The following is a 25,902-nucleotide window of genomic DNA, read 5'->3' on the forward strand; positions in this document are numbered from 1 at the left end:
CTTAGAGAGGAATAAAAACCACGTTTTATTGTACACAATAAAAGCTCTTTAACTTTTCCGAAAGAGGTGCGTTACATGTGATTACTCCACCGTTCTCACACGTGACTTCACGACTTACAAGTCGCTGGTAATCACCTTGTTAGCCGAAACATGTAACGCACCTCTTTCGTAAAAATTAAAGAGCTTTTATTGTGTACAATAAAACGTGGTTTTTATTTATCTCTAACTGTTTAATGAATTTATAAACTTATGATTTGATAAGGGTCATTCCATACGATTTCGACCAATCATGTCACTATAGGTCAAAAGATTTTTAAAATTTTAATCACGGATCGATGTGCCTGAAAAATGGAAATACCGAACTGTTTAGCTGAAAATATTAAAAAGTTATGGAATAATCACAGCTGTACTGAAACCCCCCATTTTTTGGTATAGCGTTATTTGATTTCAGTACCCCTTCACTTAAAATTTAATAACTTTTTAAATGTAAATTTCGTTATAACAAAAATAGACAATCTAAGACATTTAGGCTAGGTTTCATTCGAAGGACTAAAGGGTCACGTGGGAGATTAAAAACAAGAAATATAAATAGATTGTTAGTTAGCTCTATAAAAGAGCTTAAAAATAAGCTCTTAAAAACGGAGTATTTTCCTTGTTTGTATTTGACGGATCAAAAACTATTTTCTTAAAATTCAGCACTTTTAAAATGTTTTATTTTTTATATCATACAAAACATTGTTTAAATCTTTTCGAAATTATTACTACGTATTTTACGACGTGTGATAAATAATGCTCGAACATTTTCTAAATAAAAATCTTTAAGAATAAGTGATCTAGCTCTTGAAGCACTCGCTGTAGGCGTTGATATAAGTCGCAAAATCAACATGACATTTGTTTTTCCGGTTAACTTATGTATATATTTTTAATCCCATAATTTTCAGCCTTGAAACCATTGTAGTAAATTGATAGAATATTAAATTGCAAAGGATTACGGGTTAAATAGTTTCATTGAATTCCTAGTGTCGCCTGTAATGTTTGTTGTGAATGAAAACTAAAACTAATCTTTAAATACCTATAATCCACCATTTGGGTAAGCTTCGAAAATACATTCAGAAACTCATGGTACAATAAATTTTTACTAATTTATTTTTAAATTTTTGTAATACCAAGATCCCAAAAGTATCAACAAATGCAATAATTTCATTTTTATCATCTATAATGTGTGGTAGGTCAAATTAAACCTTCTTAGGGGGAAGCCTCAGCTGCAGTCAGTTCATTTTTCACTAAATCGTAGCGAGAATCCACAAAGTTACGAAAAAATTTAAAATTTATGTAAATAAAACATGATTACTTTTAACAAAGTATACAATCACAAAACGAAATAAATGTCGAAATAAGACTCAGCGGCTTAGGTTTCTCACTTCTAAAAGTCACTTTTTATATCTGCTAATGGAAGAGATTATTTTATATTATGCTTTTTGAGGCACCAATTTAAAATTTTTAACAATAAGGTTAACGTTAAAATTATAAGTACTACACGAAATTTAATGAAACTAACATTACATAAGTTTTCAGTACTAGCAACCTTTATCTAAGCATGTTAGGTCTGCCTATAATTTACACAACATAAGAAGTAAAGAACAAGCAGTTAGGCTAACATTAAAAAGTTTATTACAATTAAATTAATTAAAATAATTTATAACGAATTTATTAAGAAATTTCAAACCAAATACCCCTACAACAAAATGTTTCTTTATTTTGTAAATTGCTAAAATCTACGTTAAAGCGCTGAATTTAAAAATATAATTTTTCCGTTTTGGTACGAATAAAAAAAACGTGTCAGAATTGACACACTATGAAAATGGAAAGTGGTAAGCTGATGAATAGAAAGTATAGAAGGAGAATAACAACTGTTACTTTGGTAAGGCTTTGTGATGTATCTCAATGTTTTCAATCTAGTGTGAAGATAAATCGTTCAGGTTTCTGTTCCTATTTTTCTCCATGACTGGCGTATGCGTAGTTTACATATCAGAACTCGAAAATTGTATTTTTAAAATAAACTGGTCACAGCCGAGGTTGCCACCACACATGCATGATACCTTTAAATTAAATCGCCCAATTTTGTGAAGTTCCTCGACTATGACCTTACAGTAATTGTTTTCATAAACACGATACTAAATCACCAGTAGATATTTCACCAAAGACATTCGGTAATTCGAGACTCTTATTGCCAAGAGGGACTACGAAAATGTTCATATCTTTCATCGACGAAAGAGCTACGGAATTAATTAGTTCTTGCTAACGGGAATGAATGTATGATAACGCTGAGTCCCTTTTATCGTAAATGCATACAGTTTGTTCTTTTATCTCATTGTTTGAAATATAGACAAACTGTATGTTTGAAAAGGAATCCTTATAGAAATGAACCATTACAAACGGAGTGAGTATTTGCCCTGAAATGGGACGTTGCATACTAGTGTTCGCCAAAAAGTGCCACTCACATTTCAAATAAATGTCGTCTTTGTGGAAGCACATGTTAAGAAAATTGTACTTGTTCTCATATTGTGCGACGCTGTCATCAGTGTAATAAACAATTTTTCTTCAAGCCAGGAATTTCATCCCGTTAGCAAAAACCAAGTTAATGCCGCAGCTCTTTCGTCAATGAAAGATATGAAAACCTTAGGGGTTTCTCGTGGCAATGAAAGTCCCGAATGACCCAATGTTTTTTGTGAAATAGCTGCTGGTAATTTTGTATTATGAAAACAAGGACTATAAAGCAATAGTCGAATTCGGTATCATTAAACGTCCAGTTTAAGTTAATATAACTAGTCTAAGCAAAGCAGACAAATTTTAAATTGAAAAGGATTTCTCAATGTATGCCAATAAAAATTAAATAGAATTTTCAATTATTAAAATAAAGGCTCTTGTTTTTGAAAAAAAAAATGTGATTAAATTTGTGCTGTAGAAAATATTTTTTTTTCTCAAAAACTAAAAATAATATATTAAGGTTTCAACATTTTCTAGTAAATCAAACTTTTTATTTTGACATCCAAAAACCTGATAGTAGAAGGAAAGTAAGGGCGAGACGCCACTCCCGGGTTCGGGTTTGGGTTCGGGATCGAAATCCGGGATTTAAGGGGTGAAATGAGGGTAAAATCGTCCAAAAGTCAATGTATTTATGGTATTTCTCGCGACGATGTGTTTTCTCATATATCAACATATTGTGTCCAGGCCAACTTGTTCATTTATCTACGCTTATCTCGAAAGATACTTGAACGTTTATCTTATCAAGTGTTATCGTACGGAATAAGTTGAAATTATGTAAAAATTGATAACCTAGGCGACGCGTGCGCAGATTACCCCGGGGGACGCGGTTAATTTGAATTGAAGTGTTTTGACGTCATGGAATATTCGTTGTTAAAGTAGAATGGAAATATTTTTAAACTTCATTTTAATATCATTGTAGTACTTAAATATGCTTGGCACTTGAACCTATCTCACGAGTATTTCTTAAAACGAATATCTCGATCGCGTTTTATCGTACGAAATAAGTGGAAATTATGTAAGTTGTATGATACTTGATAACCTAGGCAGGAAGATAGCGCGCGCGTGCGTGGATTTCCTGGGAGGCGCGGATTGCCCGGGCGCGCGGTTAATTTGAATTTAAAACATGGATTCCCTCTCCGAAATAATTCATGTACCCAAAATTGGACCGCAAGTTTTTTTCTTTTTAGGGGAATCTCTATGGGAGTTTAACATTACAATAAAGCTAATAGGTCCAGTTTGGGGTACTTTTGGTCCGAAATGGGGTACATAGGGCCGAAAATGGTGACTTTGGTCGTTTTAAGGGTACTTTTGGTCTATTTTGGTCCATTTTTGGGTACATCAGAAAAGCAGTTGGAAAAACGAAGGGCCTTTTTTTTTTCACCCATCTCCAAACTCCAAAAATTTATTGCTATAATTTATTTATCCCTTCCGTAGGTATAAAATAAGATAAAAACCACTTACCTATATTTTAATTACGGTAAATTAAAAATACTTAATTAGTGTACTAAGTTACGTTTAAAAGAACCTTTTGTAACAATTCCAATATGTAAATATAGGTAAAAGGATGGAAAAAATACTTAAAGTGGTTTTACTGATAAACTCTAAAGGAATTTAACTTTGAAGGGTATCTTAGATTATTGTTTTTAATTTTATTTAAGTTGAAAACGTTTTAAGAGTCCTTCAAAGTACTATAAAAGGATTTTATTTACGAACTTAATTCATATTTTCGTCAAACTTTCAATTCGCTTTTATTACTATTTAAATACGGTAAAATATAATTCTTATACACAAATATAGTCAGAAAGATACTATAAAACACTAAAATTAAAATTAAATTAAATTTGTGTGGATAAGATTTGTAAATATCATTTTGAAACTAATAACTTTCACGCTTTATTTAAGTCAAGCCAATAAAAACAATTACCTATATTTTAAATTCGGTAAAATATAAATACATTTCCGATATTTAAATAGGTAGAATAACACTATGAAAAGTTCCTTTTTCTTCTTTTAATACGACAACACACAACTCTGATACGCAAATATATAAAGAAAATATAAAAAAAAATTTACTCTACGTTCGATACGTTAAAATACATTTCCGATACACAAATATAGATAAAGAAATACTATAAAATGTAAAAAGGTAGAAAAATACTACACATTAACCATTATGAATTTAAGCTTACAACATCCTTCACGTATAGAGCATAACATATATGTTCAGAGTTAACTTGTTTCCTCGTTATCTTTATCGCATGTGTTTTAAATAGCGTATGGAATAAGTTAAGAATGTACTGAAATGGTGTATGTTTAAACCTCGTAGAATAAAGAGTAAAACATATGTTCAGAGTCGGCTTGATTACTAAAGCGAATAACACAGAGACGTTTCCGGTGTAGTCACGTAGGAAGAAAAATACTACAACACTCTCTATACTCTACATTCAACACGTTAAAATATACTTCCGAAATGCCAATATAGGTAGTAAAATACTACAAAATCTCTATACTTTACCTTCAATACGTTAAATTACATTCCAATATGTAAATATAGGAGGAAAAATACTACAAAAGCCTCTTTTCTTGGCGTTCAATATGTTAAAATAGATTTCTGAAATGCAAATATAGGTAGTAAATACTACAAAAGCCTCTTTTCTTGGCGTTCAATATGTTAAAATAGATTTCTGAAATGCAAATATAGGTAGTAATTACTATAAAAGCCTCTTACTCTACGTTCAATACGTTAAATTAATGATATGCCTCCGATCGAATCGTTCATTTTTTCCTATTTAAATATACGCATTTAAATTAGAATTGCTTCTAGTGTTCGGCAGTCGATTAATTTTTATCCACAAATTTTCCGATTTATTTAAAAAACGTTGGTAAAAAGAATATCATTTTAACTTATTTAATTGTGTTTTTTACCCAACCAAGCATTTATTTGAATAAAAGTGGTATTTATTTAAATAACCAATAGTTAAATAAAAATTGTTAAATGTTTAAATAATCGAAAGTGAACAAGCCTATTTTTTAAATAAAACAAACAGACTTTAGAGTTGATAAGATTTGTAAATATCATTTGAAACTAATAATTTTCACGCTTTATTTAAGTCAAGCAATTACATTTTTAAAAATGAAAGAAGTTAAACAATATAAAAATTTGTAAATATTGTAAATATTTTTAGGTAATAAAGAAATTAAGAAATGTTTTAATTAAAATATCTTTCATTTTCTACTACATTTTTAAAAATGAAAGAAGTTTAACAATATAATTATTCTAATATAATTTCAAAATCAGGTATTATTTAAAGTACAAATGCATAATTTAGTGAAGCAACTCTTATTTAAATACTTTTATTTAATTAATTTGTGTATCTGAAATGTATTTATTGAAAAATAAGTGGGTTTTACTATTTATCACGGTTTTATATATATATATATATATATATATATATATATATATATTGGAATTGTTACAAAAGGTTCTTTTAAACGTAACTTAGTACATTAATTTATTTTGGAAGTTCAAAACGTATTAAGAGCCCTTCAGAGTACTATAAAACGATTTCATTTACAAACTAAATTAATATTTTCTTCAAACTTTCAATTCGTTATAATTTGAATTTAAATGAAAACATCATGGATTATAGGTGCGTAATCTACTATTAGACCGAACGGATTAAAAAATACTTAAAGTAAGTGGTTTTACTGATGAACTAAAGGAATTTAACTTTAAAGGGTATCTTAGATTATTGTTTTTAATATTATTCAAGTTCAAAACGTATAAAGAGTCCTTCAAAGTAATTTAAAAGAATTTTATTTACGAACTAAATCCATATTTTAGAAGTTAGTTTGTATGAAATACTTACTAATACCTGAAAAATGGACTTTAGAGTTGATAAGATTTGTAAATATCATTTGAAACTAATAATTTTCACGCTTTATTTAAGTCAAGCAATTACATTTTTAAAAATGAAAGAAGTTAAACAATATAAAAATTTGTAAATATTGTAAATATTTTTAGGTAATAAAGAAATTAAGAAATGTTTTAATTAAAATATCTTTCATTTTCTACTACATTTTTAACAATGAAAGAAGTTTAACAATATAATTATTCTAATATAATTTCAAAATCAGGTATTATTTAAAGTACAAATGCATAATTTAGTGAAGCAATTCTTATTTAAATACTTTTATTTAATTAATTTGTGTATCTGAAATGTATTAATTGAAAAATAAGTGGGTTTTACTATTTATCACGGTTTTATATATATATATATATATATATATATATATATATATATATATATATATATATATATTGGAATTGTTACAAAAGGTTCTTTTAAACGTAACTTAGTACATTAATTTATTTTGGAAGTTCAAAACGTATTAAGAGCCCTTCAGAGTACTATAAAAGGATTTCATTTACAAACTAAATTAATATTTTCTTCAAACTTTCAATTCGTTATAATTTGAATTTAAATGAAAACATCATGGATTATAGGTGCGTAATCTACTATTAGACCGAACTAATTAAAAAAAATACTTAAAGTAAGTGGTTTTACTGATAAACTCTAAAGGAATTTTGGAATTTTCTAGAATAGCAAAGTAAAACTAAAACGTAAACCAAGTTTAAAACGAAACTAATAACTGGGAGAAAGGTTAAAGTAAGTAATTTTTTTGATTTTTCGTTTTTTAATTTTTGAGTTCCCTATATTATTATACCTAAATTAAATATAATTTTTGAAAATTTGTGATAAAAGATCTGCTCCTTCGTGTTTTACATATATTTAAAAACTCGAGATTTTAATGAATTGTTTTCAAAGCATGAAAAATAAAGTAGATCCTTTGATTTTAATTGTAGTTAGTAGTTACTTAAAAAAAGTCGCTAGCTGACTTGGAGCTGGTGTAGTTAAATTTTAAAAATGTGTATTTTAAATTTTGTTTGTAAAAGTTTTTTTTGAAAAAGTTTAGTATTATAGTTTAAATTTATTAAATAAAATAAAATATAAATTATACATTTGGTTTAGTATTTTACTATTGCAAGTAAAATTAATAGTAATTTCAATTACTTTTTTAGTTTTTTTTTGACAAATATGCAAACTATTTAGTTATTTCAAAAACAAATACGTCGAATTATTTGGTATTCGAAATACTATTGGTTAGTTTTTATATCTTTAATTTTATTTTTCAGAATAATTTCTCTTTGTCTAGCTTCTTCTAACTTTAATTTAGATGGCCTTAAAGCCAAGTATTTAACAAATTTTGTAACCAAGTAGATGGAGCTTTAAACAATTTTTCAGTCATGTAGTCAAGGAAATGTTCAAATATACGTGTATTTGGTCATTTTGATGGTCAAATAGCCCAGTATGGAACTGCGAGATGATAGTCAGACATTGAGACGCGGGTGGCGCCCGTGCCCCAGCGTCCGCGCCCTCGCCCTGATGGTGCCCCGAGCCTCCGTCGACGTCTGAAATGTAGATTACGCACCTATAATCCATGATGTTTTCATTTAAATTCAAATTATAACGAATTGAAAGTTTGAAGAAAATATTAATTTAGTTTGTAAATGAAATCCTTTTATAGTACTCTGAAGGGCTCTTAATACGTTTTGAACTTCCAAAATAAATTAATGTACTAAGTTACGTTTAAAAGAACCTTTTGTAACAATTCCAATATATATATATATATAAAAAACCGTGATAAATAGTAAAACCCACTTATTTTTCAATAAATACATTTCAGATACACAAATTAATTAAATAAAAGTATTTAAATAAGAATTGCTTCACTAAATTATGCATTTGTACTTTAAATAATACCTGATTTTGAAATTATATTAGAATAATTATATTGTTAAACTTCTTTCATTTTTAAAAATGTAGTAGAAAATGAAAGATTTTTTAATTAAAACATTTCTTAATTTCTTTATTACCTAAAATTATTTACAATATTTACAAATTTTTATATTGTTTAACTTCTTTCATTTTTAAAAATGTAATTGCTTGACTTAAATAAAGCGTGAAAATTATTAGTTTCAAATGATATTTACAAATCTTATCAACTCTAAAGTCTGTTTGTTTTATTTAAAAAATAGGCTTGTTCACTTTCGATTATTTAAACATTTAACAATTTTTATTTAACTATTGGTTATTTAAATAAATACCACTTTTATTCAAATAAATGCTTGGTTGGGTAAAAAACACAATTAAATAAGTTAAAATGATATTCTTTTTACCAACGTTTTTTAAATAAATCGGAAAATTTGTGGATAAAAATTAATCGACTGCCGAACACTAGAAGCAATTCTAATTTAAATGCGTATATTTAAATAGGAAAAAATGAACGATTCGATCGGAGGCATATCATTAATTTAACGTATTGAACGTAGAGTAAGAGGCTTTTATAGTAATTACTACCTATATTTGCATTTCAGAAATCTATTTTAACATATTGAACGCCAAGAAAAGAGGCTTTTGTAGTATTTACTACCTATATTTGCATTTCAGAAATCTATTTTAACATATTGAACGCCAAGAAAAGAGGCTTTTGTAGTATTTACTACCTATATTTACATATTGGAATGTAATTTAACGTATTGAAGGTAGAGTATAGAGATTTTGTAGTATTTACTACCTACATTTGCATTTCAGAAATCTTTTTTAACATATTGAACACCAAGAAAAGAGGCTTTTGTAGTATTTTTCCTCCTATATTTACATATTGGAATGTAATTTAACGTATTGAAGGTAAAGTTTAGAGATTTTGTAGTATTTTACTACCTATATTGGCATTTCGGAAGTATATTTTAACGTGTTGAATGTAGAGTATAGAGAGTGTTGTAGTATTTTTCAAGCCGACTCTGAACATATGTTTTACTCTTTATTCTACGAGGTTTAAACATTTCAGTACATTCTTAACTTATTCCATACGCTATTTAAAACACATGCGATAAAGATAACGAGGAAACAAGTTAACTCTGAACATATATGTTATGCTCTATACGTGAAGGATGTTGTAAGCTTAAATTCATAATGGTTAATGTGTAGTATTTTTCTACCTTTTTACATTTTATAGTATTTCTTTATCTATATTTGTGTATCGGAAATGTATTTTAACGTATCGAACGTAGAGTAAATTTTGTTTTATATTTTCTTTATATATTTGCGTATCAGAGTTGTGTGTTGTCGTATTAAAAGAAGAAAAAGGAACTTTTCATAGTGTTATTCTACCTATTTACATATCGGAAATGTATTTATATTTTACCGAATTTAAAATATAGGTAATTGTTTTTATTGGCTTGACTTAAATAAAGCGTGAAAGTTATTAGTTTCAAAATGATATTTAGAAATCTTATCCACACAAATTTAATTTAATTTTAATTTTAGTGTTTTATAGTATCTTTCTGACTATATTTGTGTATAACAATTATATTTTACCGTATTTAAATAGTAATAAAAGCGAATTGAAAGTTTGAAGAAAATATGAATTAAGTTCGTAAATAAAATCCTTTTATAGTACTTTGAAGGACTCTTAATACGTTTTCAACTTGAATAAAATTAAAAACAATAATCTAAGATACCCTTCAAAGTTAAATTCCTTTAGAGTTTATCAGTAAAACCACTTTAAGTATTTTTTCAATCCTTTTACCTATATTTAGATATTGGAATTGTTACAAAAGGTTCTTTTAAACGTAACTTAGTACACTAATTAAGTATTTTTAATTTACCGTAATTAAAATATAGGTAAGTGGTTTTTATCTTATTTTATACCTACGGAAGGGATAAATAAATTATAGCAATAAATTTTTGGAGTTTGGAGATGGGTGGAAAAAAAAGGCTCTTCGTTTTTCCAACTGCTTTTCTGATGTACCCAAAAATGGACCAAAATAGACCAAAAGTACCCTTAAAACGACCAAAGTCACCATTTTCGGCCCTATGTACCCCATTTCGGACCAAAAGTACCCCAAACTGGACCTATTAGCTTTATTGTAATGTTAAACTCCCATAGAGATTCCCCTAAAAAGAAAAAAACTTGCGGTCCAATTTTGGGTACATGAATTATTTCGGAGAGGGAATCCATGTTTTAAATTCAAATTAACCGCGCGGCCGGGCAATCCGCGCCTCCCAGGTAATCCACGCACGCGCGCGCTATCTTCCTGCCTTGGTTATCAAGTATCATACAACTTACATAATTTCCACTTATTTCGTACGATAAAACGCGATCGAGATATTCGTTTTAAGAAATACTCGTGAGATAGGTTCAAGTGCCAAGCATATTTAAGTACTACAATGATATTAAAATGAAGTTTAAAAATATTTCCATTCTACTTTAACAACGAATATTCCGTGACGTCAAAACACTTCAATTCAAATTAACCGCGTCCCCCGGGGTAATCTGCGCACGCGTCGCCTAGGTTATCAATTTTTACATAATTTCAACTTATTCCGTACGATAACACTTGATAAGATAAACGTTCAAGTATCTTTCGAGATAAGCGTAGATAAATGAACAAGTTGGCCTGGACACAATATGTTGATATATGAGAAAACAAATCGTCGCGAGAAATACCCTAAATACATTGACTTTTGGACGATTTTACCCTCATTTCACCCCTTAAATCCCGGACCCCGATCCCGAACCCAAACCCGAACCCGGGAGTGGCGTCTCGCCCTTACTTTCCTTCTACTCCTGATACCAATTCCCATTAGGACAATATAGCCTTCGCCTCTGAATTGGCCTGGCCGAAATGTGTAAGACTGTCGTATTTTTTTAAATAAAATTTTATATAGGCCTATAAAAAGTTATTAAACTTTAAGCAAAGGGGTACTGATTTTGAGGCACGCTTTACCAAAAAATGGGCGGTTTCGATAAAACAGATTAAAAATTAAAAATTAAAAAAAATTGATTGATCCATGGTGACATGATTGGTCGAAATCGTATGGAATGACTCTCTTGAATGTTAATCCTCGACAATTTATTTCATATAATATTTTATTGTATTTCTTCGTTATTTCAAAGTGAAAAACTTGAAAGCTCCAAATAAAAGTTATTATAATACTATTTAATTCATGCAAATTAATGTAATTCCAAGAGGATTGGGTCGCCTTTTCGTCCTCACTTGTTCCGCTCATGACAAAAACACTTTTACTTACAACGGATGCATCGCATCTAGATAGTTACAAAATCGTTATCGCATGTAAGGCTTCACTTTCAAGGTAGATAAAAAAGGTAAAATGTAATATCTTAATTTGACGCTGCGGGGCTTTTACGTTGCCGATACAAAGTGGTTGTTCACAGAAAATGATCTGGATGCAGTGGATGGACAACTTGGGTTAATGTGACTTCGGTAAGGAGCTGTTGGCTCACGTGGCATGAAGGGCTTGCCTCCACCCTCCTACGCATTGTAACCCAGCCACCTAAATTAATGGATTTAAAAGTCACTGATTATTATTATTATTATTATTATACTAAACAAGATCTTCCTCGCCATGGAAATTGTATTTAACTTGCAAGGTAGAGTATATTCGATTCTGATGATGTCGCTCGGTCGGTTGCAGCGGATAAAGAGGTACCATTAGATTTTTTTAAATATATTACCATGTCGATGTCTCATAGCATTCTCTACGTATGCCATTTTCAGTAAAATTTATTCAAATAAATCTGAATTTCACGGGGTGCAAATGCCCAAAACAAGGCGGCCTCGTGAAAATATTTTTGCCTCCTTAATAAATACTCCAGTAAAAGCAAACTGTGTCATCTCACATACATTCAAATGATACGTACACCTTCTCTTTTTCTGATTGCCCTATTTTTGAAATTCATGTTAATGTAAGATAGGATTGAGAGCCGGTTAACCACCAGCAGTAATGTACTAAAAGAAAAAACAAATCAATATGTTAAAAACCTTTTCCTGGTTAACTGGTTATATTTTATAAAACAGTTTGATTGTCAAACGTTTACCTGATCATTTAATGCTTTCAGTTGAAAAGCCCCTATTAGGGTTTCGGTAATGTAGTTTTTTTAACTAAAAAGTAGGCTCCAGCCGGTGCAGCCTACTGCTGTGAGATACTCAACCATATGGTGTGTCATTGTATCATGCAATAACTATGCCCGTACTTTAAAATATTTGCTCTGGCCCGATATACGTATGATATTTCGGACTTAATATTTTTAGTAATGCGCGAGAAGGGTTTATTTCTTTATCAGAATATCGATCCTTTTGGTTGTCTTTTGATATTCGTACATAGCCGCTAACGGAAAATTGGTAAGTAAAGTTAGACTCTTGGATACGAAACGATGCCACCATATTTCTTCAATTTTTTGTATTTTAATATTTCTGGTCATAGACTGATCACTTTCTCCAAATATGGTGTGCAATGGTGGACAATGTTCAATAAGAACGCAGATGCTAAAAGAACCCTTTAACCATGTATTTCAAGAGCTTTCTTAGTATTTATCCTACCGTGCACTGGAAGACCGTAAAAGATTTGCTTTAGGTGTTTTAACTTGCTTCATCAGGTATTTTTTCTAAAAAAGTATGTAATGAAGACTAACAAGATTTTAAGGAAATACGGTTTCATTGGGTTATTCTTTAAAAATCAGATAAATTGAAAACCAATTTTTTCATGGTCTAGGACAACGCATTTTTCAACCAAAGGTGATTAAGCATAGGCTTTAAACGTTCAGATCCACGTTAAATCAGTCGCAAGTTATTCATTCTCCCAAATTATATATAAATTCAGTCTTGACCTTACGAACTAAAATTAACATCGAAAAGTAAACAGGAATTGAAATGTAATTACTATTTTCTTAACAATGGAACACACAGGAAACTTACTTTAAAACCGCACGCGTACCAGATTTAACAATGAGACAAAATTGAATTAAAGTAATTTAAAACGGTTGAGTTCAAAATTATTGTTAATTTATTCAAGCTGGCTCAGATACGAAAAGTCACATTGGGCAAAGAACAAGACGGGTCGTATAAAATAGTAGAAAATTTGAAGGGACGAGTATTTAACGAAGATTATTGTTAGTTGAAGGAGCCCATCGGGCAGTGTCAGCTGATTGCCATTATGTCTATATTTATTTTGTCGTTGTGGATAGTAACATCGGTCTTGGTGGGTTTCGCCAATTCAGAGGGTGTTAGTATCGTTCCTCGTCCCGTGGTAGAAGCGAGCGAAGAGATCGCCTACCAGAAACTTCGGCGCGCGGAACTGGACATGAAGGAGAGCCTGGAGAACGCCATCAAGCAAGCGCTCCCGACCCTCCTGAACCAGAACTCTAGTTTGGATATCAGTCCCGCTTGCATGGGATCACTCTTGAAGGCATTGCTGGCTGTTAAGGACATGAAGCTGTGGGCTTTCAAAAGTAGGATATTCTATAGTTGCAATTGCGTCAATAAGGGCACATCTTTTTTCACTCTAGCGTCGACTTAAAATCTTTACTATTAATTCCTCAGCGATCCGAAGAGCGAGTTAGAGTTTTTAGCCAAAGCTGAAAATTTTAGATCGTTAACTGCATGGTTTTATATAAGTAACAGGGTTAGCGCTCTTTGTTTAACAGAAAACATTACGCGCCAACATCGTGCCATTAAAATCTTGCGTAGTGAAGGGGACTTAAATTGGTATTTTAGGTATAAAGAATTAATAAAGGCGTGTGAAAATATTTCTTTAGAGATTTGACTTATTTGACAAGAATAATGGTTTTCTTCGTTTATCCTGGGTATTAAGCTGATGGAAGGGGTTTGTAAGTCTGTCTTATCCCCTTTTTTCTGCTTGTGACCTCAGCTAGGCTAAGCGTGACTGTTATTCTCATAAAACGGTGTTTAATCGTCTTCACTTCAACCCAATTAATTAACAAAAATTTTAAAGATCATTTCTAATTGCATTTATTAAGTAAAGTAGTAAATCATTTACCCAGTAAATAAGAAATGTTCGAATTGTCGGAATAAAACCCGTTACTTGCTTTCGTTTTAAAAACTAATTTTTAATTATTAACATTTGTTCCAGATCAGTGTTTAGGTATGGGCGTTATAAAGGGGCGGAGGGGTGAAACCTTTTATTTTTCATATTAGTTGTTATTTATGAAACAAATTAACATCCACAGCGACAAAAGTAGGATTTATCGAAGTAAGAAGAAATTTTTCCGTGTGGAAGTGGTTTGATTTGGGCACACTCTTTTTTTTGTTACATTGCATTTAATTTTAAAATAAATCTTATGCAAAAATTCGTTAATATTAACTAAATCAAAACATTTCAAAAATGATTTTGTTTTGGCTCTATATTAAAAAGTCCCTCTTTGCCGTTATTTGGAAAACAGCTCATCTTCCTCTGCAATGTCCAATTGAATCGTGGCTCAGCCATGAAGGTTTGCTTGCGTCGATTCTTCGATGTACCATTTGAGCTTCTCTTTTCGGATATCTTTTGCGTCAATTGAGTATGCTTAACATTTGGTCAAACGAGTGAATGCCATTATCAATTTTCACCATCTTTGAAAATAACGGTCATTTTTCTTACCCTTATAATTTAAACTGACGAAGCTAACAATAGTAAACGAATCGCCATTTTTATTAATTTCATTTTTTTATAAAAAGATCGGTCATTAATTGATGAAAGAAACAGACCTTTTGACTGATTTAGATGGTTTTCAGTCTCAGATCACTTAAAGTGCTATGAGTTGACGGTAAATTTTGCGGTACTTCAGGCTTTCTTAAATGTTATTTTCCTGATTTTAACTGGTATTTAGGTTACTTTGACGGGTCCGTTTAAATTTTTTTAATTAATTAATGTTAATTTGCAATTTGGTAAACATAAAGGATTCTATGATGGTAAACTTTATTACTGGCTGATAATTAGATCTTTTGGTGCCATAGACACCCTATTCAAAGACTTTTACTTTCACCCTACGTGGCGACAAGAGGAGTGCTAAATTAATTATTTGCAGTTAGTCGGTTCCCAGATGTGCCTGGCCAGATCATTTATGACCTGTATTATTTTTTCAGTAGCGTGCAAACTTGGTAGGTCATTTTACTATCTGGTCAATAGCGTGTAAATATCGCGATTTAACTAGAGATCGGCGTTTGAATAAGAAATTATCCAATTATTTATTTTTATTCATAACCGCTAATTATCCAAAAAATATACGAAAAAACCGATTATTTTTGTATATTAAATCGTTGTTTATTCGTATAAAATGTTCATAAAAAACAGTTAACCAAACTATTTATGGTTAATCGAAATTTTGCCAGTTAATTTATTCGTTCCGCCGACCTCTAGATTTAACCTGTACATTTTTGGTCAGCAGAGCGCAAAATTTAGCTGTAGCAGGCAAATGAGGTACGTCAATTTAAAAACAGGGCAAATTTTTACAAAAGCCTGTAAACTTGAGCACATATCGTTTAATTGTAGACAATAACGTGTTATTTTGACACGTAAATATATATGGCATTCGCAACTTTGCTCAGTAGCGTACAAATTTAACATACCATTAAATGATTCCTTCAGCCTGGTCAGAAGCATGCAAAATTGGTCAACGTATGTTTTGTTTTCCTAACAGTATAATTAAGATGGGAAGTTTCTCACAATTGTGACTACTTATTACCAGATGACGGGAGGGCGTGTTGATAATGGACTAAAGCTTATCTTATTTGGTAAATTGACTCCTTATAAGAATGGAATCATGTTAGGATAAACCTTTTCTTCGACTTTACCGCTGCTCTGTGGCATTAGTGAAGCTCAAACCAAACTAATATGATTCAAACAGTTTAATTATGTGATTAAATACAAATCGGAGTAGCCTTGTTATTCTAACTTTTACTATATTTGAAATTATAATTTTAGCTTCTTGATTCATTTATCTTTTTCATAAACTTAATAATTGAAACATCCTATTTGTTTTATTTCACAATATATTTAGTGATTGACTCTTTCGGCGTTCCTATTGGTGGAACTATGAGTGGAACCATATCCGCCCTGGGAAGCTATCGGCAATGCATAAACATCACCATTCCTCAGGGTGCTTTGGCAAAAGCTCAGAACAAGCCGGCCTCGACGGGGAAATATTGCACGCTGAGGATTCGTCCACCTTTACCACCCAAACCTGACATCATCAAATACAAGCAAAATGTTTTCCCTCACATCAATGCCACCTTCAAAACAGAGGTATACTTTAAAACGCGATTCAAGATTGTCACTTATTATAAGTAACTGTACACTCTGATTCACACTTTACTTTTAACAATTGGGTCGTCGAAGTTAATAGACTGCTATTTTGGGTGCTCTTAAAATGAAAACGAAGCAATAGATTGTTGGTTAAGAGCTATTACACTCATAAGTCTATAATGTTTCGTTCAATACCTTACTTGTTCATATTTTAATATTGCATTAAACAAATAAAGAAGAAAAGTATTTTTGATAGCTTAGATATCGAAGAGTTTTAATAAAATAACACAAAATCTTAGAATATTGTCCAAAACCAGGTAACAATTTTAATAGTCAACATCCACAACAAATTTACTTTATCGAATGCCAAATTAGATGCAGTTTCATTAATGACGTTTCACAAACACTATAGAAACTTAATCTAAACAGAAGTGAATCCGCGAGAGATTTAAACATTCCTTCTACAATATCAACTCTTTGAATGTTTGCAAAACTTAATTTAAAAATATATTTTAAAAAATCTTAGAGAATTTTCAAAGTCCAAACAATTTAATTAAGTATTTGATTGTATCAGGCTTGATTTTAATTAAAAATTAAGACAAAAAGACGTGAACTGCTTCTCAAAGAGATATTTCAAATATTTCTAGACTCGCTAAAATGTTTCACCGGGTTAACAACTTCGAAAGTCTGTTTACGACTGATTATCACTATACGCGAGGGAAATACGCCGCGACGGAGCATTGTGGAAATGATTAGGCATACGCGTTAAGGATATTTTGGCATTACCTCAATGTTCGGGTTTGCGTTGAGTTCAGACTTCCTAATAAGTTTCACTTTTAAAATATCCGTTTTCGACTTTGAATATTTAAATTGGTCTATGCTAAAATGCATTTATAAGTAATCATTTAAGGCTTAGTATGTTTGCACGTACAATATGCGATTGATAATTTATGAAAGGATAAAAACTTCGTTAGATTTGCATATTTAATAAACAATGATGATATTTACAATGAGTCCGACTAGTTTCATTCTGCTTAGCAAAACATCTTCAGGGACTAAACCGTCCTGGTGAGTCCTCCGTCATTTTATACAAAAATTATTTCAACCTTTGTACGATCAGCTTTGCTGTGACAAAGATTGAAATAATTTTTGTATAAAATGACGGAGGACTCACCAGGACGGTTTAGTCCCTAAAGATGTTTTGCTAAGCAGAACGAAACTAGTCGGACTCATTGTAAATATCATCATTGTTTTTATTAAATATGCAAATCTAACGAAGTTTTTATCCTTTCATAAATTAAGTAATCATTTAAACACGTAAAGCGTTCGGGAATAACTGCATGCTAATAAATTGGCTGGCAGACCAAGAGATATAGAAATGGGTTTTATAGGCAGAGATAACGATATGAATATTGGATGGAGACCCAACCACAGAGGGGGTGGCCAACAGAGTGCGAGAGCGGGAACGAGTAGTAGGTGGGAGGAAGGGGGAAATGTTTTGTTGAGGAAAGAATTTTTTTGTTTCAAACATGGCCTTTATTGGCGTCGAAATAGTACAAATCAAAAACCATTTGTATATTACTTTTAGAAAGAAAATTTTAACGTAAACAAGTAAAAAAATGATTACGCGATGAAGTGAATGATACAATTACTGCAAAAGGCGAGCCGGGACGAATACCAAAAAAACATGGATATGCATTTAAATTTATTGAATTTTACAAGATTTTTGAAAAAATTAACTGGGTATCGATAGTCAATAAATCCATTCATGTCAGGTAGAGCACAGCGCCAATTTAGTTTCGGTTTGCGGCGGGATATGGTGACAAACACCCGGTAGCGGAGGGAGCAGCGATTTTTAAAACTCCTTGGCCCAGTTGCTTTTGTTCGGGGCAATGGTCCGAAGAGGAACAATATCACCCCCTTTTTTTTAAATTCCAAAAAAAAATTCAAAACATTATTGGAAAAAAATTAAGTTGCGTAAAAAAATCAAAACAATTTCGGCAGTGGGAATAAAATTTATAGGCGGTGCCGTTTGCACCACATAAAATACCGAAGATGGTGGCTATTGCTCAGAATTGTTTATTCATTCTCCACAAATTTTGCGATTTATTTAAAAAACGTTGGTAAAAAGAATACCATTTTATCTTATTTAATTATGTTTTTTACGCAACCAAGCATTTATTTGAATAAAAGTGGTATTTATTTAAATAATTGTTTGTTTTATTTAAATAATAGGCTTATTCAATTTCGATTATTTAAACATTTTACAATTTTTATTCAACTATTGGTTATTTAAATAAATATTACTTAAATATCGCCGAGCTTATTTTATTGATGGAAAAAAAATTAATCGAATGCCGAACACTAATGTCGGCGTTGAATCGCCGCCGTTATACTCTGATGTCAGGAAATACTGCAGTGTCGAGAAGAATCCTGAACATATCAAAGAGTTAAAATAATTTTGAAAAAAAAATTCATTTTGAAGTGAGAGAGGGCTACAAGTGGCGAGCCCGAAGTGGAAGAGGTGCCTTGTAACGGGGCCGCAAGTGGTGTGCCCAAAGTGGGAGAGTTGCCTTGTAACGGGGGCTACAAACAGCAAGGCTAAAGTGCTAGTGGTGCTTTGTAACGAGGGCTACAAGTGGCGAGCCCGAAGTGGAAGAGGTGCCTTGTAACGGGTGCTGCAAGCAGAGAGGCCGAAGTGAGAGAGGTGCCTTGTAACGGGGGCTACAAACAGCAAGGCTAAAGTGCTAGTCGTGCTTTGTAACGAGGGCTAAAAGTGGCGGGCCCGAAGTGGAAGAGGTGCCTTGTAACGGGGCCGCAAACGGTGTGCCCAAAGTGGGAGAGTTGCCTTGTAACGGGGGCTAGAAACAGCAAGGCTAAAGTGCTAGTGGTGCTTTGTATTGAGAGATACAAGTGGCGAGCCCAAAGTGGAAGAGGTGCCTTGTAACGGGGCCGCAAGTGGTGTGCCCAAAGTGGGAGAGTTGCCTTGTAACGGGGGCTACAAACAGCAAGGCTAAAGTGCTAGTGGTGCTTTGTAACGAGGGCTACAAGTGGCGAGCCCGAAATGGAAGAGGTGCCTTGTAACGGGTGCTGCAAGCAGAGAGGCCGAAGTGAGAGAGGTGCCTTGTAACGGGGGCTACAAACAGCAAGGCTAAAGTGCTAGTCGTGCTTTGTAACGAGGGCTACAAGTGGCGGGCCCGAAGTGGAAGAGGTGCCTTGTAACGGGGCCGCAAACGGTGTGCCCAAAGTGGGAGAGTTGCCATGTAACGGGGGCTAGAAACAGCAAGGCTAAAGTGCTAGTGGTGCTTTGTATTGAGAGATACAAGTGGCGAGCCCAAAGTGGAAGAGGTGCCTTGTAACGGGGCCGCAAGTGGTGTGCCCAAAGTGGGAGAGTTGCCTTGTAACGGGGGCTACAAACAGCAAGGCTAAAGTGCTAGTGGTGCTTTGTAACGAGGGCTACAAGTGGCGAGCCCGAAGTGGAAGAGGTGCCTTGTAACGGATGCTGCAAGCAGAGAGGCCGAAGTGAGAGAGGTGCCTTGTAACGGGGGCTACAAACAGCAAGGCTAAAGTGCTAATGGTGCTTTGTAACGAGGGCTACAAGTGGCGAGCCCGAAGTGGAAGAGGTGCCTTGTAACGGGTGCTGCAAGCAGAGAGGCCGAAGTGAGAGAGGTGCCTTGTAACGGGGGCTACAAACAGCAAGGCTAAAGTGCTAATGGTGCTTTGTAACGAGGGCTACAAGTGGCGAGCCCGAAGTGGAAGAGGTGCCTTGTAACGGGTGCTGCAAGCAGAGAGGCCGAAGTGGGAGAGTTGCCTTGTAACGGGGGCTACAAACAGCAAGGCTAAAGTGCTAGTGGTGCTTTGTAATGAGGGCTACAAGTGGCGAGCCCGAAGTGGAAGAGGTGCCTTGTAACGGGGCCGCAAGTGGTGTGCCCAAAGTGGGAGAGTTGCCTTGTAACGGGGGCTACAAACAGCAAGGCTAAAGTGCTAGTGGTGCTTTGTAACGAGGGCTACAAGTGGCGAGCCCGAAGTGGAAGAGGTGCCTTGTAACGGATGCTGCAAGCAGAGAGGCCGAAGTGAGAGAGGTGCCTTGTAACGGGGGCTACAAACAGCAAGGCTAAAGTGCTAATGGTGCTTTGTAACGAGGGCTACAAGTGGCGAGCCCGAAGTGGAAGAGGTGCCTTGTAACGGGTGCTGCAAGCAGAGAGGCCGAAGTGGGAGAGTTGCCTTGTAACGGGGGCTACAAACAGCAAGGCTAAAGTGCTAGTGGTGCTTTGTAATGAGGGCTACAAGTGGCGAGCCCGAAGTGGAAGAGGTGCCTTGTAACGGGGCCGCAAGTGGTGTGCCCAAAGTGGGAGAGTTGCCTTGTAACGGGGGCTACAAACAGCAAGGCTAAAGTGCTAGTGGTGCTTTGTAACGAGGGCTACAAGTGGCGAGCCCGAAGTGGAAGAGGTGCCTTGTAACGGGTGCTGCAAGCAGAGAGGCCGAAGTGAGAGAGGTGCCTTGTAACGGGGGCTACAAACAGCAAGGCTAAAGTGCTAGTCGTGCTTTGTAACGAGGGCTAAAAGTGGCGGGCCCGAAGTGGAAGAGGTGCCTTGTAACGGGGCCGCAAACGGTGTGCCCAAAGTGGGAGAGTTGCCTTGTAACGGGGGCTAGAAACAGCAAGGCTAAAGTGCTAGTGGTGCTTTGTATTGAGAGATACAAGTGGCGAGCCCAAAGTGGAAGAGGTGCCTTGTAACGGGGCCGCAAGTGGTGTGCCCAAAGTGGGAGAGTTGCCTTGTAACGGGGGCTACAAACAGCAAGGCTAAAGTGCTAGTGGTGCTTTGTAACGAGGGCTACAAGTGGCGAGCCCGAAGTGGAAGAGGTGCCTTGTAACGGGGCCGCAAGCGGTGTGCCCAAAGTGGGAGAGTTGCCTTGTAACGTTGGCTACAAACAGCAAGGCTAAAGTGCTAGTGGTGCTTTGTAACGAGGGCTACAAGTGGCGAGCCCGAAGTGGAAGAGGTGCCTTGTAACGGGTGCTGCAAGCAGAGAGGCCGAAGTGAGAGAGGTGCCTTGTAACGGGGGCTACAAACAGCAAGGCTAAAGTGCTAGTGGTGCTTTGTAACGAGGGCTACAAGTGGCGAGCCCGAAGTGGAAGAGGTGCCTTGTAACGAGGCCGCAAACGGTGTGCCCAAAGTGGGAGAGTTGCCTTGTAAAGGGGGCTACAAACAGCAAGGCTAAAGTGCTAGTGGTGCTTTGTAACGAGGGCTACAAGTGGCGGGCCCGAAGTGGAAGAGGTGCCTTGTAACGGGGCCGCAAGCGGTGTGCCCAAAGTGGGAGAGTTGCCTTGTAACGGGGGCTACAAACAGCAAGGCTAAAGTGCTAGTGGTGCTTTGTAATGAGGGCTACAAGTGGCGAGCCCGAAGTGGAAGAGGTGCCTTGTAACGGGGCCGCAAGTTGTGTGCCCAAAGTGGGAGAGTTGCCTTGTAACGGGGGCTACAAACAGCAAGGCTAAAGTGCTAGTGGTGCTTTGTAACGAGGGCTACAAGTGGCGAGCCCGAAGTGGAAGAGGTGCCTTGTAACGGGGCCGCAAGCGGTGTGCCCAAAGTGGGAGAGTTGCCTTGTAACGGGGGCTGCAAGCAGCGCGGCCGAAGTAAGAGAGGTGCGTTTTAAATTACCTGATATATTGAAGTGAGTGCAATACACATTTTGATGTTGGTTTTTTAACTGGAGAACTTCAAGGACTTCTTTTACCGTCTTCAACAATATTTTAAAGTATTTATCATTATGATCCTAGACCATTCTTATCAACTTATGAAGCATATTCTTTTTCTCTTTGCTGTTTCCCCATAGACGTTTGAAGTAAGAGAGTCGGGCTTAGAAGTTGTATTATTTTTCGTATCCTACCCGAAAATTCTGGCCAATTTATGACGAATATAATACATAGCTTTACTGCAATGAATGAAATAATTTCCAAGACTTACCTTCATTCCTTTAAATATTTTGAAATTTTTGGATACGTTTGAACAAAAGTAGCATAAGACCCAAAAGTGTGTCAGATGTACCTTCGCGCCTATTAAAATTTCTAGTGAGACCTAGTCACACTATAGACTGCATAAGTCGATTAGTCCATTATGAAAAGGGATAAAAAAGGTAAACCCTAAACAAAGTTGAAATTTTTTAAAAACTTACAAATAGCTCGTACCGAAGACCTATCCGTACGAGCTATTTGTAAGTTTTTAAATTTTTTCAACATTGTTTAGGGTTTAGCTTTTTTATCCTTTTTCATAATGGACTAATCCACTAATTTTATTATCCTTTGCATTGCAGTCCATAGGTGGTTCCTTTTAACGTTAGATATAGACTGCATAAACTACTACTTGGAATAGTACTAGCAACAGTATATTTAGTGTATAGTAAGGCTCGATTTTATCTCTTCGATTTCCTCCCCCGTAGTTCTAAAACGCCTCACTCGGTGGCGCTGGAGTACCTCGATTTTGCTGACGTATTTCCCGACTGCCCTGCGTTTCCCTTTTTACACACAATCCTAATAGTACAGTCGATATAAGGTTTGACCTAGAACAAATTGCAAGATAATTTTTTATTTTTGGTTCTAGATGAAAACATTCGCTGATTTCAATTAAAAAAAGGTTTGCCGCTCTACTTTGTTTCCTTCCCCCCTTTTAGCCCCTGTTTTGGTGTGAAAAGAACTTATTCGCCTGTAGCTCAAGTTCTGCGTAAATTATTTGATACCCAAATACATTTTTGGAACGCTCACGTTCTTCTCTATAATTAAGGTTCTAAAGTAAATATCGCTACGTTTAGCCGTTAATAAGTTGGGTGAGTCTAAATGTTCCCCCACACTCGTGTTTTTTTAGAAATACAATTCTATCTGTATTTAATGAAGAAAAAAATCGATTTCTTAGCGAACCGTTTATTGATTAAGTCAAAAAATATTAATTCAGCAAACATGTCAACCATTGGGAAGTTTTTACACATATTGTTATAATTGGTGCATGCCATATTACACTCCAAATTGTTTTTTTCTCCATGAACATTTGTTATTCGAACAGTCAGTTTTACAGCCGCATCGAATGAAATTTAAGAGGTAGCTTGGAGCCATTCGATTTCATTGGCGTTAATACATCATTTACAAGTTTCCAGCCCCATTCTAAAGGGTTTAACGTATTTCCTAGCCAATACTGGACTTTTAAGTAAACTCGGAAGCTATGATACTTTAGCGCACTTAATGTAGGAGGCAACGATTCAGGGTTTATTTCTTTTTTCGATTTTCCAACATTTTCTGTGAAAATTCGAAACCCTAGTTCATGAATTTCTTCGTTCATTCGACCACAATAGACCCCTAACATACATTCTTCACCAGATAATTTTATATCATCTTGTTTTCGTTTCGGTGCACGGATAATTGAAGCGTGTTATCGGAATATCTTACTTTTTGTTAGTTACTTTAAACCAAGTGCTTTTCCGACGCCATAAAATCTAGAAGTTGTATCACATCCGAGAAAAGCGTGTACGAAAAGTATATTATGGCAAACTTCTTTACCTTACTTTTCCTGTAAACCTTTGATACTGAAAACTTTGATTTTCTTAGCTTGACTTTTTGGTTCACTTCTAAAATGTATATATTTGCTTTCTTCATTTGTATGCTCAAGAAGTAGTATCAGAACGTCGGTATCTTTACCAATTAGTTCCCTAACCTGTTGCTGCGATTGCTGAACAGCAGCCATGACTATGTCGTAGTCGGCGTCAGAAACTACATTGTGTTCAGTACATCCAGCTTCGCGAAGGTATTTAGTTAGATGAGTGATGAAAAGCGGTTTATTATCGTCATTATACTTTGATATTACAATTTTCATATCCAACTCGTACGAAACTCGAATACCTGGGGCTTTTTGTTTTCGTTGTTCGTGGACGTGATCTTTCGTTGATGAACCAGACTCGTAACCGTCAAAAACCACAATGCACGAGTTGTACTTCTTAACGTAGTCAACGTACAACTTTATAATATCCAAATACGTTTTTCCTCTAGGCCACGGTAATTTGTGAAGTAAACTTCCTCCATCTAGTACGTATTTTGCGTTTTCAGTGGTTCCCACTTTATCGCGCTTCTCTATCTCCCATAATGAATCTGCTAGTGTGCTTTTAGCAGCTAAACGCGTATATCCCTTATCGTCAAATAAAGAAGCCGGGTGGTTACATAGTTCGTACTTAAATATTTTCGATAAATCATCTTCGTTGGCTTGAGCGGATATCAACAGCCTTTGAAACAATACGGAAGGGTCGATTTCTACATTCTCATTGGATATTAAAACAGTTAGTTTCTTCTCCATATTAATTGCCTGGTTTTTTCTCCTAAATGTATAGTCACTAACACTTTTCCCATCCATATCACGCATTATACGAACTCCTATTGTTTTGGAGTCGTAGACATTCACTCGGTCGCTCGCTACTATTCCAGTCGCAATGTTTTTCAACGTAGAATTTTCTTCAAAAAGATCGCATAACTAGAAGTCTTCTAGAACTTTAGTGTCATTTTTGTCGTGATCTTGTCGCGATAAAGCCAAATCCACATGTTGATCTCGAGAGTGCATGTGCTTCCCTATGAGTTCTTCCATGGCTTTAGTCATTTCAGTGCAAATTGGTCTCGATAGCAACCAAATAGCTCTTTGCAATTCCCTCATACCACGATCTCTAGTCAAACCTCCGGATGTTTTAATTCCTCTCATTAAAAGTTGCGCGATAATTAAATCGGTTGAGTGTCCTGCCCAAAATTTGTTTGACCGCCTAACAACGTGATAGCCGTCCTCGTAGAATTTGAACGTTTTTGGCGATTCACTTTCAAGTCTTTACATGTTTTGAACGTATATTCTAGCTGATTTCGCGTCGTTATTATGCAGAGATGTGGCGAAATATAGCAACATTAAACTAACCGATTTCAAATGTGAACGTCTTTAAAATAGAAACCATATCCAAATACTGAGTCCATAATCTGAAAGTTAACGAGTTTTGACTGACATTAATTAGGTGCTCTTCTAGAGTGACGGCCATTTTTTTAGTGAATCGTAGGATTCGACTTCTTCGGGATAAATATTTGACGATAAAATATCATCTAAAATATCTGAGAATTCAGTTACGGGTATATCCGGATTTTTCGAAAAATCCGGGAAGCACTTTGAAATTAAAATTGACC

The 25,902-nt window shown here is 34.5% G+C and overlaps 1 protein-coding gene across 1 annotated transcript in view; it reads right to left on the reverse strand.

Moving 5' to 3' along the window:
- LOC149944531 (oxysterol-binding protein-related protein 1-like) overlaps nt 1–25,902 on the reverse strand; it is a 273,668-nt gene that overhangs the window by 216,886 nt on the left and 30,880 nt on the right. The gene's annotated exons all lie outside the window — the stretch shown is intronic.

This window comes from Leiobunum rupestre, chromosome 5 (genome assembly GCF_980474605.1).
Source record: "Leiobunum rupestre chromosome 5, qqLeiRupe1.1.hap1, whole genome shotgun sequence".
Lineage (NCBI taxonomy): Eukaryota > Metazoa > Arthropoda > Arachnida > Opiliones > Sclerosomatidae > Leiobunum > Leiobunum rupestre.